At 42.4% G+C, this 17,890-nt stretch overlaps 1 protein-coding gene across 1 annotated transcript in view; it reads right to left on the bottom strand.

Moving 5' to 3' along the window:
- LOC140530082 (vitamin D3 hydroxylase-associated protein-like) overlaps positions 1-8,209 on the bottom strand; it is a 58,349-nt gene extending 50,140 nt beyond the window's left edge. Inside the window, exon 1 of the mRNA XM_072649318.1 lies at positions 8,036-8,209. The gene's annotated coding sequence lies outside the window, so the exon portion shown is untranslated. The remainder of the gene's footprint in view (positions 1-8,035) is intronic.
- Between the last annotated feature and the right edge of the window lie 9,681 nt (positions 8,210-17,890).

The following is a 17,890-nucleotide window of genomic DNA, read 5'->3' as shown; positions in this document are numbered from 1 at the left end:
TTCAAAAAGTTAGGGAAATTACTCAGAGGGAAAAGGAAAACCCTGCCCTTTTTCAAGACTGGCTAGTGGAAGCTATTAAAAAGTATATCAGTTTGGATCCTGACTCCATAGAAAGGGCAGGAATCCTTAGAATGTAATTTTATTAATCTAGGAGAAAACTGCAGAAATTGGCAATGAAACCCCAAACACCTCAGGCCCAATTAATTACTGGAGATGGCCTTTGCAGTCTTCAACAACAGACATCTAGTCAGAGCAGAGGAAAAAAAGTGCAGAGACAGAGAACATGCTTAATTCTTGGCTGTTGCCATGGCCAGGAATAGACCCGGGGAGCACCCCTCCAGGGCACCCCCTTGGAGGAAGGCTGGCTACTCAGGCAGTGGGGAAACCTGCTTTCGATGTCACAAGGAGGGTCACTGGTCCAAGGAGTGCCCCTCCAGGGCACCCTCCCAGAGGGAACCCCAGGAACCAATGCTTAGGGAACTGTGCCCATATGACCAGGAGAGACACTGGAAGAAAGATTGTCCCCAAGGTTGGAAAAGTGGTGGAGCCACCCCCCAGTACCCTGTCCTCCAGTATTCTCAAGACTTGAAGAAATGCGGAAGCCTGGGGCTTGGTAGCACTCCCACTTTCTCCACCTCTCTCTTCAAGCTCTGGGCAAAAATTGAGGCTGAAGGTAAAGTTACCCTCTTTAACTTGGCTAAATTCTCTGTTTTAACTAAATACCTTGCCCCTTCACGGGGTCATGGGCATTGAAGAGGAAACTAGGCAATGTCTTCAGACTTACCCTTCCCCAGCCTACTTGAGGATTTGTTGTTTAAACACTCCTTCCTTAATGCCTTTCTCTGGCCCTGCCCCCTTGTTGGGAAGGGACCTGATGGTGAGATTGGGGAGTCAATTTTCTCTAGTTAAAACTCCCATCTCCCTTTTGCCTCTGTTCACCAGGTCTCCCCATGCTCGTTTGAAAGTGTGGGAGACAGTTGAGCCAATTGTTTGGGATCTGGAAATTCCAGGGAAAGCTACTTCTGCCACCCTATCCATTGTTAACCTCTCAGACCCTCAAGTGCTCCCCCATCTCGTCCAGTATGTGATTAAGCCTGAGGCCTGAGAAGGACTACAACCTTTAATTGAAAAATTCCTTAAGTATAAAATACTTGCCAGTTGTTCATCTCCAAGCAACACTGCAATCCTTCCCAGAAAAAAAGGCCTAATGGAGAATACCCACAATTTATTTTTGCCTTTGAATGGACTCTTCCTGGAAAATCATGTCAGCTAACATAGACAGTTTGGCCCCAAGTGTTTCAAGATGGTAATGTTTAATATAAAATTTTGGAATAATCTCTTTGCTCTCTCTGAAGCAAACTCAGAGAATGCCTCTTCCTATGTCAACAAAAGCCAGCCAAAGCTGACTTAACATTCCTTTAGAGACCTTTAACCTAAAACACTATCTTGAATAATAGGACATTTTCCATTATCTTAATATTTGTATGTTGGGGTGTAAGCTCAGTTTTCACATGAACGGTTTCAGGCAGGTAAAAGTGAGGGCTTGTAAACCTCAGAGCTCTCACGAGGCCCCCCAGGGAACAGCTGGGAATTGAGGAGTAAAACACCAGCTATCTTGTATTTCCACCTATTCTCAGTGGAAACTTGCTGGGGAGAGCATCCCACCCTTGAGATTGGTCCATGGTCTGAGCACACCTGTTGTTAATTAGCTAGGGACTGAGAGCACGCACAGTTTTCACATGCAAACTATGCAGCTGGGAGAGCTTAAGTAGGGACAGGAAAGCCTGAGGCGGCCCTCTTTTGCTTTGGGGTCCTTGGAGGGAAGAGGGTCCCTCCCTTCTTCCGCTCCAGTCCTCTTGCGGTATGATCCTTGCTCCTTGGGAGGAGGAGGGTTCCTTTCTCCTGGGGAAGAACTTGCCCTGCATATGGATATGTAACTAAGACCCTGAATAAAGCCTACCACCTTGTTTGACTCTGGAAAGTCTCTTCTCTCAATATGTTTATCCGGCTGATCACTGAAGACCTTCGAAAGGTAAGCAGACTCAGGTAGCCCACAGCAATTAGGCCAAGCATTTGTAGACATATACTATGTTACGGCACATTAATGGTAAAGTAAATACAAACATCTCAGGTCATAATTTCTATTTGAAACTTTGTCAAATTTTATTGTATTTACAATCTATCCAATTAAGAAATTCCTTTCTAATGGTCTAGTTAATCACTCATGGAGATCATAAATCTGAAGGACACAGAACACTTCTTTGTCCTAAAACAGATTTAAGGCTGCCCAATTCTTTGTATCGGCAGCCAGAACATTTTTCTGGCTCCATAATGCATTATGTTACCGTTTTCTTTAATAGGAAATCGATTAATTAGTTAAATCATAAAGTGTATGCATTTAGCCTGCTGCCTTTTCTTTAACCAAGTTTTCAGGTCAACAAAGACAACCCTCTTTTATTTGTCCAGGCTTTGGGAAGGGATTTAAGGAACCTTTTCAGGTTTGTCTCTTCCAGGGTTAAGCCATCAACTTTCAGATGACAGCTCAACCTCTGACTAAATCCAAGGTCTCCAGCCCCACTGCACCTGGAACCACCCAGGTTCTGAAATCTGACCCCTTGAACAGGACCCAGAGAAGCAGGGACAGCTCTATGCCCTGTGCCATCAGGAAGCAGTCTTAGAAGCTGAGACCTTCGCCCCTTACCACAAAAGAATGACTGTTCTGCATGAACTGAGGTAAGATTCTTCTGACTCAGTCTCCTCACTAAGACACCTGGCAGACTTTAAGCCTGGCTTAATGCAGTTGGCAGTCTACACAACTTTCTCCTAGAAAACTTGTTTTCTAAGCACGATAACAAATCTATTAAATAATAGCTTAGTACTGAAACATCTGAAGTTACTATGGTAAGATGTAAGTATATGATTGAGCTATTTGACTTAGGATTTTAGCCCAAACAACAACTAATTATTTAGCATTGACATCTATTTCTAGTATATATTTCTGTATAAGTTAGGGTCCTTTAATTGTTCATAATAGTATGGAAACGATTAAGCCAAGGGCTTGTGAAAATATTATTACAATTAGTTAATGTTAAAAGAAGAATGGCTTGTGGTCTATTTTGGAAATGCCTTAAAAGAGGCGTAACATGACCAGAAGTTGGAAATGTTTTATGACTTGATATGCACTGTGTTAAAATTGAGTACTCAGTGTATTTATGTATGTACTGGAACCTGTTATTATTAATACCTTAGGGGCATCTCATTCTCTTGATGAGGGAATGAATAATGGATTAAAGTAAAGCATAAAAAACAGGGTTCTAATGTGGGTTTCTTGAACATGACAATTGGTCAAGGTTCCAATCTTTTTTTTTTTTATTTTAAGTTTTCAACATTCATTTCCACAAAATTTTGAGTTCCAAATTTTCTCCCCATCTCCCTCCTCCCCCCATCCCAAAACGCCTTGCATTCTGATTACCCCTTCCACCAATCTGCCCTCCCTTCTAACACCCCTCCCTTCCCTTATCCCCATCTTCTCTCTTGTCCTGTAGGGCAAGATAAATTTCTATACCCCATTACCCATATTTCTTATTTCCCAGTTATATGCAAAAACAATTCTCAACATTTGTTCCTAAACTTTGAGTTCCAACTTCTTCCTTCCTCCCTCCCCATCCCCACTGAGAAAGCAAGCATTTCAATATAGACTATATATGTGTAGTTTTGCAAATTACTTCCACAATAGTCATGTTGTGTAAGACTGACTATCCTATCCTGACCCCCATTTCTTCTATTCTCTCTTTTGACCTTGTCCCTGCCCAAGAGTGTTGACTTCTAATTGCTCCCTCCTCCCATTGCCCTCCCTTCCATCATCCACACCACCCTGCTTATCCCCTTCTCCCCTACTTTCCTGTAGTGTAAGATAGGTTTTCATACCAAATTGAGTGTGTATGTTATTCCTTCCTTGAGCCAAATGTGATGAGGGTAAGTTTCACATTTTCTTTCTCACCTGCCCCCTTTTCCCCTCCATTGAAAAAAAGCTTTGTCTTGCCTCTTTTATGAGAAATAATTTGCCTCATTCTATTTCTCCCTTTCTCCTCCCAATATGTTCCACTCTCACCCCTTAATTTTATTTTTTTACATATGATCCCTTCCTATTCAACTCACCCTGTGCTCTCTGTCTCTGCCTCTGTCTCTCTCCCTCTCTACATGTATATATATACAAATTTGCGTGTATGTATGTGTGTGTGTGTGTGAGAGTGTGTGTGTAATTCCTCCAACTACCCAGATACTGAGAAAAGTTTCAAGAGTTACAAATATTATCTTTCCATGTAGGAATGTAAACAATTCAACTTTAGTAAGTCCCTTGTGATTTTTCTTTCCTGTTTACCTTTTCATGCTTCTCTTGATTCTTGTGTTTGAAAGTCAAATTTTCTTTTCAGCTCTGGTCTTGTCATCAAGAATGCTTGAAAGTCCTCTATTTCATTGAATGAACATTTTTTTCCCCTGAAATATTATACTCAGTTTTTCTGGGTAGGTGATTCTTGGTTTTAATACTAGTTCCTTTGACTTCTGGAATATCTAAGATGCTAGATCTTGTGTTATCCTGATTGTATTTCCACAATATTTGAATTGTTTCTAGCTGCTTGCAATATTTTCTCCTTGACCTGGGAACTCTAGAATTTGGCTACAATGTTCCTAGGAGTTTCTCTTTTTGGATCTCTTTCAGGAGATGATCAATGGATTCCTTCAATATTTATTTTGCCCTCTGGTTCTAGAATATCAGGGCAGTCTTCCTTGATAATTTCATGAAAGATGATGTCTAGGCTCTTTTTTTTGATCTTGGCTTTCAGGTAGTCCCATAATTTTTAAATTGTCTCTCCTGGATCTATTTTCTAGGTCAGTTGTTTTTCCAATGAGATATTTCACATTATCTTCCATTGTTTCATTCTTTTGGTTTTGTTTTATAATTTCTTGGTTTCTCATAAAGTCATTAGCCTCCATCTGTTCCATTCTAATTTTTAAAGAACTATTTTCTTCAGGGAGCTTTTGAACCTCCTTTTCCATTTGGCTAATTCTGCTTTTTAAAACATTCTTCTCCTCATTGGCTTTTTGGACCTCTTTTGCCAGTTGAGTTAGACTATTTTTAAAGGTGTTATTTTCTTCAGCAATTTTTTTGGGTCTCCTTTAGCAAACTCTTGACTCTCTTTTCATGATTCTCTTGCATCTCTTTCATTTCTCTTCCCAATTTTTCCTCCATCTGTCTTACTTGATTTTCAAAATCCTTTTTGAGTTCTTCCATGGCCTGAGATCATTGAATATTTATTTTGGATGTTTGGGAAGCAGAAGCCTTGACTTTTATGTCTTCCCCTGATGGTAAGCATTGTTCTTCCTCATCCAAAAGGATGGGAGAAAATACCTGTTCACCAAGAAAGTAACCTTCTATAGTCTTATTTTTTCCCCCTTTTTGGGGCATTTTTCCAACCAGTCATTTGACTTTTGGGTCCTTTGTCAAGAGTAGGGTATACTCTGAGGACCTGTAAGTTCTCAGTTTCTCCAAGATGGCACAATCAACGGAGAGGAGTTTACTCTTCAGGGGCCTCCAGCTCAGCCACACCTCAGAACCATGCCCTCAGGGCTGAGGTTCAGATGAGCTGCTCATCTTAAGCCCCCCAGGGGCTTTAAGCTGAGCCTCTCCAACAATGGAAACTGTCTGCTGCCTGCCTTGGTCACCAGCATGCAGTGCCACTACCTGCTGCTGCTACTACCGCCGCTGCCTGGGGGCTGGGCTAGGGGAGGACCTTGCTTCCTTGTCAACAAGGTGAAAAAGCCCTCTCACTGATCTTTGAAGCTTTATTTGGGTGGAGGGGTCTGGGAAATTCTGCTTCTGCCAGGGATTCTGCCCCTGAGGCCTGCTCTGGTCCTGCTCCTCCTGGTTCTGGGCTGGGCTCTACGCTGCATCTGGTGCAACAGACCTTTCCTGTCAGCCTTCCAGGTCACTCTGGACTGGAAATCTCCTCCACTCTGTCGTTTTGTGGCTTCTGCTGCTCTAGAATTCGTTGAGAGTCATTCTTTACAGGTATTTTGTGGGCTGTGGGGAAAAAGCTAGAGTATGTGTGTCTTTCTACTCAGCTATCTAGGCTGCACACCTCTCCCCCAAAGTTCCAATCCTGACTGTACAAGAATAATAAGGGCATAAGGGCTGAATGGTCATTTAAAATTGTGTGAAAATCAATTTTGTAGGAGAATGGGCACAAGAAAGTAGATTTCTACAAGAAGATGCTGTGCTGGAGATGGCTGGAATAATATCCAGACCTCTAAATGGACAGTTCATTGATTTACCTTTTCTTTTGTGTCTCTGTATCTGTGCTTACAAAGGGAACTGCCACCTTTGATCTGTCAACATATTGATCAGCTTCTCTCCCTTCCACTTCCCATATTTATTAAGCCCACTTAAAGGGGAGATGGATGAGAAGAATTCATATGAGAGAGTAAGAAGTATTAACTAGATATAAGAAAAGATGTGTAAATAGAATTTGAATAAAAGAAAAGAGATGGAATTGTGAAAAACAAAGGAAGAAATTCTATTTCCATAGGAGAAGTGATAACAGGATGTAAGTCAGAGGTAATTGATTCTAATTGGAGTTGTGACCTCGCAGAACCAGACTTCTGATCAAGTGAAAGGTCAGAAGATTGTACACATATTTAATGAGCTGTTTGAGGGGGAACATATCAAGGAGAAGAACATGAAAGAGGTGGTCCAGGAAGTTGCATCTAGCCAATGGGGAACAAAGGGTGAAATTCAAATTGGGGACAGGACATAAATAGCTTTGCAGTTCTCTGAGTCAGCATGCTGCATTGGGGAGTTACCCATTCACAAGGAATGTAAAATAAAATAAGAGTTTTCCTGGCTTCACAATTGTTCTTTCTAGAGCGAGAACACTTCTCACATGATGGGTAGAAGGACCTGAAAAATTTCTCCCAGCTCTGACATTCTCAGAATTATCGTCTTAGAGGTCCAAGGGCACCCAAGAGTATCAAATCCCATGTAGACCTGAACAGAAATGCCTTCCATATGATCACAAAAAATGACTGTCCAGCATCTGTGTGAAGACATCCAGGAGACTGAACTCTACAAGTTTCAGAGGTAGTTCATTCCTCTTTTTTAGACAACTACAATTGTTAGGAACTATTTCCTTTATATAGATCCTAAATCTGCTGAGAGAGAAGAGTGGGGTAAGAAAGGAGGCTTGCTAAATCCTCAGAGCTGGAGTTCAGTACAAAAATCTAGGAGAACCCAGGGTGAAACCAAGTAAAACTAACCATCTCCTCTCAAAAGCACATCAAGGGGCAGAGCCTGGCCCTGGCACAAAGTCCTAATTAAGGAACTAAGTCCATGAATAAAAAATTCAAGAAAAATAGCTAGAAAAGCTGGAAGATACTTTGTTAAAAAATAGGTTTGGACCACCATCTCATGACATATACCACAATAAATCCCACAGATTAGTTCCAATGGACTAATAACAATTAACTAATGATACAAGTTGGCATCAACTCTTCCATGACTGGGTCATAGGTCTTTGGAGTAGATTATCCACCCTTCTGCTGCATGTAGCTTGGGTAAGAAAAAGGAGGGTGAGTAGTCATTGGGGTATTCACCACTAGTTGTAACGTAGTGACTTTCTTTCATTTTCTTCCTGATAATAAATTGTCAAATATCTGAGAGAGTGGAGACATCCCTTATAAGCATGAAAGTGTTTAAAGAGTAGACTGCTGGCATCATGTAGATTGTCCAGTCATAAGGTGAGTGCCTATTGTCACTGGACCTAGACCTTCCTTCAAGTGTCCATTCCATCATTCCACAATACCTACTGCTGGTTGGTATGGGGCACAGAAGACCCAACTTATGCCCTAATTTCAGACTCATTGCTAAGTCTGGGTTATGGTAAATGAGTGAGTGACAAGTGTGGCCACCCCATACCCCATGCTGTTGTCAAGGTATATCACAGGTGCTGGTGTCATGAAGAGGGCCCATATCACCCACCTGCCAATATCTGGGCAGCTGCACCTCTCTCTCCACAGATCTTCCCTAGGAGTCCCCTTTCTACTTGGCAGTGGAGTTGGCAGGAAGTTCACCTAACTCTCCCTTTCTTGGCTTCTTCTTGAGTGAGGAGGCCTTTCTTGATCCTACTCCCACATAGTCTGTACATTTCTGTGACTGGTTCAGGAATAAAGCCATTGTGTAACAGTGAGACTACTTGTCAGAGGCAGGCTTAATTAGCCGTGTCATTCCATTTGGGTTCTTTGCGAAAGGTTTTTAAGTCTTGTGTGAATCACTTTGTAAAGCAGTTAGCCTAGTGCCTGGCACGTAGTTGGCACTTCTTTCCTATCTTCTTTCCAAAAGATAAAGAAATGTACTTTCCTTTCTTTTACTGACGGACTTTGGATATGGAACGTTCTGTACACTTGAGACCTGTGACACAATGATTAATATACTGATTGGATTTATTGAATTGTTTCTTTCCTTTGTTTGTTTCAAGGCTAGTGAGAAGGAAGGGAAGGTTGTATCTGAAAATGAATGATCTAAAAGCAAAAGGCATTATGGATTGACTCTCTTCAAGACTACAAAGACCATGCCTGAGCCAGTGAGTTCTGGTTCAGAGGCACATTCTTCCCTGCCTTTTTAGGACAAGGTGTCCTTCTGGAAATATCTGCCATTCATCCTCAAGCATTCTGACTTAGTTAATATCCTCGCTTCTGTTGTTGTGGTGGTTGTTGTTGTTGGGTCATTTCAGTCCTGTCTGACCTTTAGTGACCCTGTGGATTACATTGTTCAAGGGTTCTATGCAAGTGAACCCAGGTAAAAGGGCTTGGTGTGCCCATGGGCCAGAATGGAACTGCAGAGGGACCTCCCCTCTGCCCCTAGACCAGGTAGGAATCACAACAATTCAGCAAAGCCAAGGGAGGCCTTAGAACATAGAGCAGAAAACATAAGATCTAGGAGGGACCTGAGAACAGAGAAGGTCAGAGCTGAGAGGGGCCTTAGGACACAGTAATTAGGATACCCTACTTGACAAGGATCCATCCAGCCTCTTGAACACCTACAAGGAAGGGGAACTTACCACTTTCTGAAGTAATTCCTCTCACTCTTGGGACAGTTCCCATAGTTAGGAAAGCCATCTCTTGACTCCTATTCCTACCTTTTGGTGCCAAAGAAAACAAGGTTAATCCTCTCCTGGATGTGACAATCCTTCAAACACTTGACCACAGCTACCATATCTTCCTTCTACTCCCCTAGCTTTCTCTTCACCAAAGTCGATGTGCCCATTTACTCCAGCCAATCCTTCTAAAAGTATGGTGTCTACAGCAGAAATCAATGCTCTAGACAAGGTCTAAACAGAGGTCATACCTCTGTTCTCATCTCCTTAGTCCTATAAATGCTTTCAATTTCTCTCCCCCCCCCCCCCAGGAGATGTCATCAGCTCCCCAAAATTCAAGTATCTTCCCTATGCAGATAATTCCAAAAATCTCTATATACCTACCCTAAACTCTCTCCTGAGCTCTGGCCCTAAATCTCCAACTTCCTAATGTGTGTCTCTACCTAAATGTTCTATAGACACCTTAACTCAACATGTGCAAAGCAGAATAGCTCGTCTTCTCTTCTAAACCTTCCACATTCCCAAATTTCTCTCTGGTGAGAGCACCATGATACTTCCAGAGATCCAGATATGTGCTTCCCAATAGTCTCTGCTTCTTCCATTTCTCCCACTCCATCCCCCCATATCTAATCAAGTGTCAAATCTTGTCAATTTCTACCTTCACAACATCTCTTGCATCTTCCCCTTTTTCTCTTTGCTTTACTAAAGCATGGATCTGAACATGCTCAAGAAACTACAATGACTCCCTATTGCCCTTGGATAAAAGACAAAATCCAGGTTTGGATTTTAAACCCCTTCACAATCTGGCCCCAGAAATACTCCCCTTCATACTCTACCAAGCTGGCCTGCTGGCTATTTCCCAATCTCCTACCTCTGTGCCTTTGCACAAACTATTGCCCCCACCTGAAATGCATTACCTCTTTGCCTCCACCTTCTAGAAAAGTTAGCTGCCTTCAAAGCTCAGCTCAAGTACCACTTCCTCCCAGAAGCCCTCCCTGAGCTCCTCATCCCCATTGGTGAGGAGACTGGTGTTCTTATTCCATGGAAATTATTTTGTATATATTTGTATTTATTTATCTATATTTGTATTTATTTATTTGTGTCTGTGTTGTTCATAATCAAGAGACTAATCTCCTTGAGGGCAGGAGTTGCTTCCTTCATGTCTTCCTATCCCCATTGCGCAGCACTTGTGTTAAACTGTTGAATTCATACAATCACCACCCTAGTTTAGGTTTTCATGATCTCTTTCCTGGATTATAGCCACAACCTCCTCTTCACCCTCCTTGCCTCCATTCATCCCCCCTCCATTCTTTCTTTCTCACAACTGCTGGGATAATATTGCTTATACACAGTCTACACTCAGTAAATGCTTGTTGAGTCTAGGGGAGAGAAGGATGAGAATGGTAGATGGCCTGTGATCTGTACCCCTGGAGGTGGTGCCCACTACAGGGATTGTAGATCCACCAAAGGGCTTTGGGGAGGGGTCCTTCCTGAAGTTTTGCACAATGAGCTGACTCTCCAGCTGTTAGGTAGGTGCTGAGATGTCACAGGGGATAAAGCCCTGAGCCTGGCGTCAGGAAGACCTGAGTTCAAATCCTGCCTCAGACACTTACTAGCCATGTGACTCTGGGCAAGTCACTTTGTCTCTGTTTGCCTTAATTTCTCCAACTATAAAATGGGGATAACACCTACCTCTCAGGGTTTTGTAAGGATCAAATGAGATAATATTTGTAAAGCACTTAGCACAGGGTCTGGTACACTGTAGGCACCAGATAAATGCACGCTGTAGTTGTTGCTGCTGTTGAACTGTGCTAAGTCTGAACCCACTGTCCCCAGAGATAGAACAGAAGGTTTTCCACAAGGTGATCATGCAGTATTGGTACTTTTGTGATCACCATCTCTCAAAGTAAGCCTCATGTTTAGGGAAACTACAAAAAGATAAAAATGTTCACTTCAAAGTTACCAGTGATTGGGGGCAGAGCCAAGATGGTGAAGTAGAAAGACATAGATGGTGAAGTAGAAAGAAACACATGCTAGCTCTCCCCCCACAGCCACAGCCCATAAAATATCTGTAAAGAAAGACTCTCAACAAATTCTAGAGCAGCAGAAGCCACAGAACAACAGAGTGGAGGAGACTTCCAGCCCAGGGTGACCTGAAAGGCTGATGGGAAACATCTGTCCCACAGGATGTGGAGCAGAACCCAGCCCATCCTTGGCCTGGGTGTGGCTCAGCTCTGGGAGGAGGATACGATCAGGGCTCGGGGGTGGAATCTCCAGTAGCAGTGGTTCGAAGATCCCTCAATCCACAGGTGCCAAAGGTCAGCTGGCTGAGAAGGGAAAAGGGTGAAGGGCCTTCCCATAGCTTTGGGCTCAGGCAGAGGGCCACATCAGCCAGGTGGCAGCAGTTCCCACAGCAGCCCCATTGTTGGATCGTAAAACCCCTGGGGGCACTGAGGCAGCTGATCTCTATCTCACACTGAATGGGGGCCCTGCCCCCACAGCTTATCTGAATCTCAGCCCCCAGTGCTGGCTTGGCAGAACTGGAGGCCAGGTGGTTGTGAAGAGGAAACTCTGCTAAGGTTCTAGGCACAAAAATCTCTGGCTGCTCCCAGACAAGTGTACATGCTTGATCGTGCCACCTTGGAGGAACTGAGATCTTACAGATCCCCAGAGTATACCCTACTCTTGACAAAGAACCCAAAAGTCAAGTAACTGGTTGGGAAATGCCCAAAAAAGGGGGAAAAAATAAGACTATAGAAGGTTACTTTCTTGGTGAACAGATATCTTCTCCTATCCTTTCTGGTGAGGAAGAACAATGCTTACCATCAGGGGAAGACATAAAAGTCAAGGCTTCTGCTTCCCAAACATCCAAAATAAATATTCAATGGTCTCAGGTCATGGAAGAACTCAAAAAGGATTTTGAAAATCAAGTAAGACAGGTGAAAGAAAAACTGGGAAGAGAAATGAAAGAGATGCAAGAGAATCATGAAAAGAGAGTCAAGAGTTTGCTAAAGGAGACCCAAAAAAATGGTGAACAAAATAACACCTTGAAAAATAGGCTAACTCAATTGGCAAAAGAGGTCCAAAAAGCCAACGAGGAGAAGAATGCTTTAAAAAGCAGAATCAGCCAAATGGAAAAGGTGGTTCAAAAGCTCCCTGAAGAAAATAGTTCTTTAAAAATTAGAATGGAACAGATGGAGGCTAATGACTTTATGAGAAACCAAGAAATTATAAAACAAAACCAAAAGAATGAAACAATGGAAGATAATGTGAAATATCTCATTGGAAAAACAACTGACCTAGAAAATAGATCCAGGAGAGACAATTTAAAAATTATGGGACTACCTGAAAGCCAAGATCAAAAAAAAGAGCCTAGACATCATCTTTCATGAAATTATCAAGGAAGACTGCCCTGATATTCTAGAACCAGAGGGCAAAATAAATATTGAAAGAATCCATTGATCATCTCCTGAAAGAGATCCAAAAAGAGAAACTCCTAGGAACATTGTAGCCAAATTCCAGAGTTCCCAGGTCAAGGAGAAAATATTGCAAGCAGCTAGAAAGAAACAATTCAAGCATTGTGGAAATTAGGATAGCATTAGGATAGCACAAGATCTAGCAGCTTCTACATTAAGGGATCAAAGGATATGGAATATGATATTCTAGAAATCAAAGGAATTCGGACTAAAACCAAGAATCACCTACCCAGCAAAACTGAGCATAATACTTCAGGGGAATAAATGGTCTTTCAATGAAATAGAGGACTTTCAAGCATTCTTGATGAAAAGATAAGAGCTGAAAAGAAAATTTGACTTTAAAACACAAGAATCAGGAGAGGCATGAAAAGGTAAGCAGGAAAGAGAAATGATAAGGGACTTACTAAAGTTGAACTGTTTACATTCCTACATGGAAAGACAATATTTGTAACTTTTGAAACTTTTTTCAGTATCTGGGTAGTTGGTGGGATTACACACACACACACACACACACACACACACACACACAGAGCACAGGGTGGATTGGATAGGATGGGATCATATCCTAAAAAATGAAATTAAGGGGTGAGAGAAAAATATGTTGGGAGAAGAAAGGAAGAAATGGAATGGGGCAAATTATCTCTCATAAAAGAGGCAAGTAAAAGACTTCTCAGTGGAGGGAAAAAGCGAGGAGGTGACAGAAAAAACATGAAGCTTACTCTCATCACATTTGGCTCAAGGAAGGAATAAAATGCACACTCATTTTGGTATGAAAACCTATCTTACAATACAGGAAAGTGGGGGGAAAGGGATTAAGCAGGATGGGGGGGGATGATGGAAGGGAGGGCAATGGGAGGAGGGAGCAATTAGAAGTCAACACTCTTGGGGAGGGACAGGGTCAAAAGAGAAAACAGAAGAAATGGGGGGCAGGATAGGATGGAGGGGAATATAATTGGTCTTACACAACATGTCTATTGTGCAAGTCATTTGCAATACTACACATATATAGCCTATATTGAATTGCTCGCCTTCCCAATGGAGATGGATGGGGAGGGAGGAAGGAAGAGAAGTTGGAGCTCAAAGTTTTAGGAACAACTGTTGAGTATTGTTCTTGCATACAACTGGGAAACAAATAGAAGTAATGGGATACAGAAATTTATCTTGCCCTACAGGACAAAAGAGAAGATGGGGATAAGGGAAGGGAGGTATGTTAGAAGGGAGGGCAGATTGGTGATAGGGGTAATTAGAATGTTCAGCACTTTGGGGTGGGGGAGGGGAGAGATGGGGAGAAAATTTGGAACTCAAAATTTTATGGAAATGAATATTGAAAACCTAAATAAATAAATGAATAAAAAAGTTACCAATGATCTTGTCATGTTGGGGTTTTCTTTGAAATTCATCCTTGTTAACTACTTTGGAGCATTTCACACAGCTGATCATCCTTTTCTCTAGGACACTCACTGCTCTCTAGGCTTTCTGAGGCAGCTAAGTGATGGATTGAGTTCAAATCCTGCCTCAAACACTTACCAGCTCTGGGACCTTGGGTAAGTCACTCAAGTTTCCTCATCTGCAAGATGGAGATAGTCATAGAATCCACCTCACAGGGTTGTTGTGAGCATGAAATGAGATCATATTTACAAAATAATTTGCAAATTAAGTGTCATATAAATGCTAGGTATTATTTCATGATGCAGCTGTCTTCTCATCTTTGCTGAATTGTCGTTCAGGTCACAACCACTAACCACAGGTATTCCTCAAAGTTCTATCCTGTGTTTTCTTTTCTGTCTCTGCACTCTCTCATTTGGTGACCACTTTATCACCTCCCTTGGGTTTAATTGTCCCTTTGCTGGTGACTCCCTGATTCTATCTCCAGAACTAATCTCTCTGCCAAGCTCTGCTATCACCTCATCAACTGCCTAGGGGACATTTTGAACTGGATGCCCCATAGGCATTTCACGGAACAGAAGTCATTATCCCAGTGTGGAACATTCCTGTTTCTGTGCAAGTCACCACCTTACTTCCAGTGTCCTGGGTTCACAAACTCTATATCTTCCTGGACATCTCAGTCTTCCTCACCCTGTACTGATAATCAATTACCAAATTTGGTCATTTCTAACCCAACAACATTTCTCCCTTCTATTCCTTTATCTTAATTCACTCGGACCCCAGTTCAGGCCTTCATCCTCCATCACCTGCAATAGCCTTCTCATTGCCTCCAATGTCTCACCCTCTCCAATCCATCCCTCACACATCTACCAAAGTAGATTTCCTAAAGTCCAACCCTTCACCCTCCCCTACCCCCAACTCAATAAAGTCTACTGGCTCTCCATTGCTTTTAGGACAAAATATTGTTTCAAATTCATCTCATGCTTTTAAAAATTTCTATTTTGCATACATTTTATATTGTACATGACTATTAGTAGAGTAGTACATGTAAATAAGTGATAAATACCACTATATTGGAAGTTCCTAAACAAAAATTTCTTACTGATAAGAGTTTGTGATCAAAAGAGTTTACAGACCACTGATGTGAAGACCCTTCACCACTCTGTTTGCTTCCTCTGAACAGTTGTCAAGGTTCTTAAACCAAGATGCCTTGAGAGTCTCATCTCTCTAGGGTTTCATGACTTTAATCTCTCTGGTTCTCTGCTACCTGTCTAACTGATCTTACTCTTCTTCTTGAGATCTGCATCCAGGGCTCACCTATTAACAGTGGGCATGCCCCAAGGATCTATCCTAGGCCCTCTTCTCCCTCTCAATGAATGCATCAGCTCCCATGGGTTTAATGATCCCTTCTATGCTGATTCTCAGAACTATTTATCAAGCCTTCATCTTTCTGCCAGTCTCTAGTCTGGTACCTCCAGCTGCCTATTGGACATCACCAACTGGACAGCCCATAACTATTTCACACTCAGTATGTCCAGAACTGAACTCCCGAACCCCTCTAATGGTGAGTGAATGGGAAACACCCTTCTCAGGTGTTAGGGAGAGGTGAGGTGGATAGAGAATTCACCCTAATTCAGGAGTGAACATTAGAATGTTGGTGGAACTGGGCAATTAGTGGGTAGTTCCCTCAATGACTAAGGATGGTATTTGTGTGAAGGCTTTACCCTCATTTTAGTTTCTCAGTCACCCAGATTCACAACCTAGGTGTCATCCTTGACTTCCTCCATATATAATCTACTGTTAAGTCCTGTAGATTCCACTTTTGCAACATCTCTCACATACATCCCCTTTTGGACATGGCCATCACCCTGGTACAGACCCTTATCACCTCACACCTAGACTATTGCAATAACCCACTAGTGGGCTTCCCTGCCCCATGTCTCTTCCCCTCCAGAGCATCCTCCATTCAGCTGCCAAAATGGTCTTCCTAAAGCATAGGTCTTCCCATGTTACCTCCCTGCTCAGCAAGTTCCAGTGGCCCCCTATCACTTCCAGGGTCAAATAGAAATTCTCCTGTTTGACTTTTAAAGCCCTTTATAACCTATAACCTATAGTCACTCCCTATCTAGTTTTCTTATACCTTACTTTTCCCCATGTACTGGCCAGGGTGGGGTTCCATAAATCAAGCAATCCATAAGTACTTATGCACCCACACTATGGCAGATAGTACTCACTGGGGGATACAAAGACAAAAATGAAATATATACAAAAGGAATGCACTATAAGATAGGCAGATAACACAGGTGGGGTGGGGGGAATAAGGAGAGTCTTAGAGAAGAACACTTCTGAGCTGAACTTTGAAGGAAACTAGAGACAGAAGTGATGATGGAGAACATTCCAGGTTTAGGGGACATATCAATGGGAAATGGAGTATCATGTGTGAGGAACTGTAAGACAAGGTTGACTGAACTACAATGTGTCTGAGGGGGAATAATGAATAACAAACCTGGAAAGGTAGGTTAGAGATGGGTCATAAAGGGCTCCAAATACCACACAAAAGAGCTCGGTTTTGATCCTAGGAGTAACAGGAGCCTCCGAAGATTACTGAGCCAATGACATCATCAGACAAGGGATGTAGGCTGCCCTTCAGAATTTCTGAAATGCAGAAAGTATCAACCTGCATCCACATTCTCCCCAGGGACTGAGTGTGTAGAAGGCAGAGTTCACTTAGCAGAGGAGACATTTTGTGCTTCGGTCTTTGCTGTGTCTTCTCAGTAAATTTTTGCAAAGCTAATTGATGATGGGTATAGCCAAGATGTCAGAGTAGAAGGAAGCGGGATAGCTGAGCTCTGCCTTCAAAATTCCTCCAAACAGATCTAGAAAATTCATCAGACTGACTCATGATTGGGAAATACAGGAAAAAGCTCACAATGGCCATTTTTCCAGCCCATATTGACACAGGAGACAGACAGAGAGGTCTTTAGACACTGAGGAGTAAACCTGAGCACCCCAATGCACCAGAGCAAGAAAAGGTCCCGTCCATGTACTAGGGCACCACAATTGGAGTAGGCTGAAAACACTTTCACCCATTACCTAGTTCTGGGTTACAGGTCCAGGGAGGATTGAAAAGGATACCTGCACCCAGGAATGGCATTCTGTTCTGGAATAAGATGAAATTGCAGCCTCAAAGCTGCATACTGAGAAAGAAGGTTCAGAAGTTAGAGGCAGCTATGTAGCTTGGACCCCACAAGCATAATGTAGTCTCAATTCTAGCTTCTAGCCCAGTATAAAGTCTGCAGTCTAGGTCAAAGGGAATCCTTCAATTATGTCCCTCTGAACCAGCAGTTTTTCTCACTGCTGATGGTTCCTTAATCCAGCAGTTATCTACTATTGTTCAGACCCAAACCCAGATCAAAAACTGCAGGGCTCAAACCAGGAGGCCAGTGATCATACCTTGCCCTGGATCAGACCACTGTGGGAACAGTGAAAACTTGCAGGTTCTGAGGTTGAGCTCTCCCTAAAATCCTAGAATAATACAACACACCATACCACCAAAAAAGAAATAGCAGGACCAGTCCCGAACTGTCCTCCAGAAATTTGCAAAGCCCAGTTCCAACAAAGTCCAAAAGCAAGAGCTAAGCTGAAGAATGAGCAAATACAAAAATAATTCTACCACAACACACTATTATTGTAAGGAAGCTCAAGAAAGAAACCCAGAAGAGAATGAGTCCAAAACATCTAGGAGCAATGTCTCAGAGCAAAACACAGCTTAGGCACAGGTTCAGCAAGAATTCTTGGAGGAGATGAAGCAAGAGTCTTGAAAACTCAGGAAAAATTTTTAAAAAATTAAAAAGTATGCTTCATTCTGTGTTCAGACAG

This window comes from Notamacropus eugenii, chromosome 2 (genome assembly GCF_028372415.1).
Source record: "Notamacropus eugenii isolate mMacEug1 chromosome 2, mMacEug1.pri_v2, whole genome shotgun sequence".
NCBI classification, from domain to species: domain Eukaryota; kingdom Metazoa; phylum Chordata; class Mammalia; order Diprotodontia; family Macropodidae; genus Notamacropus; species Notamacropus eugenii.
This window is presented reverse-complemented; position numbering and strand designations above follow the sequence as displayed.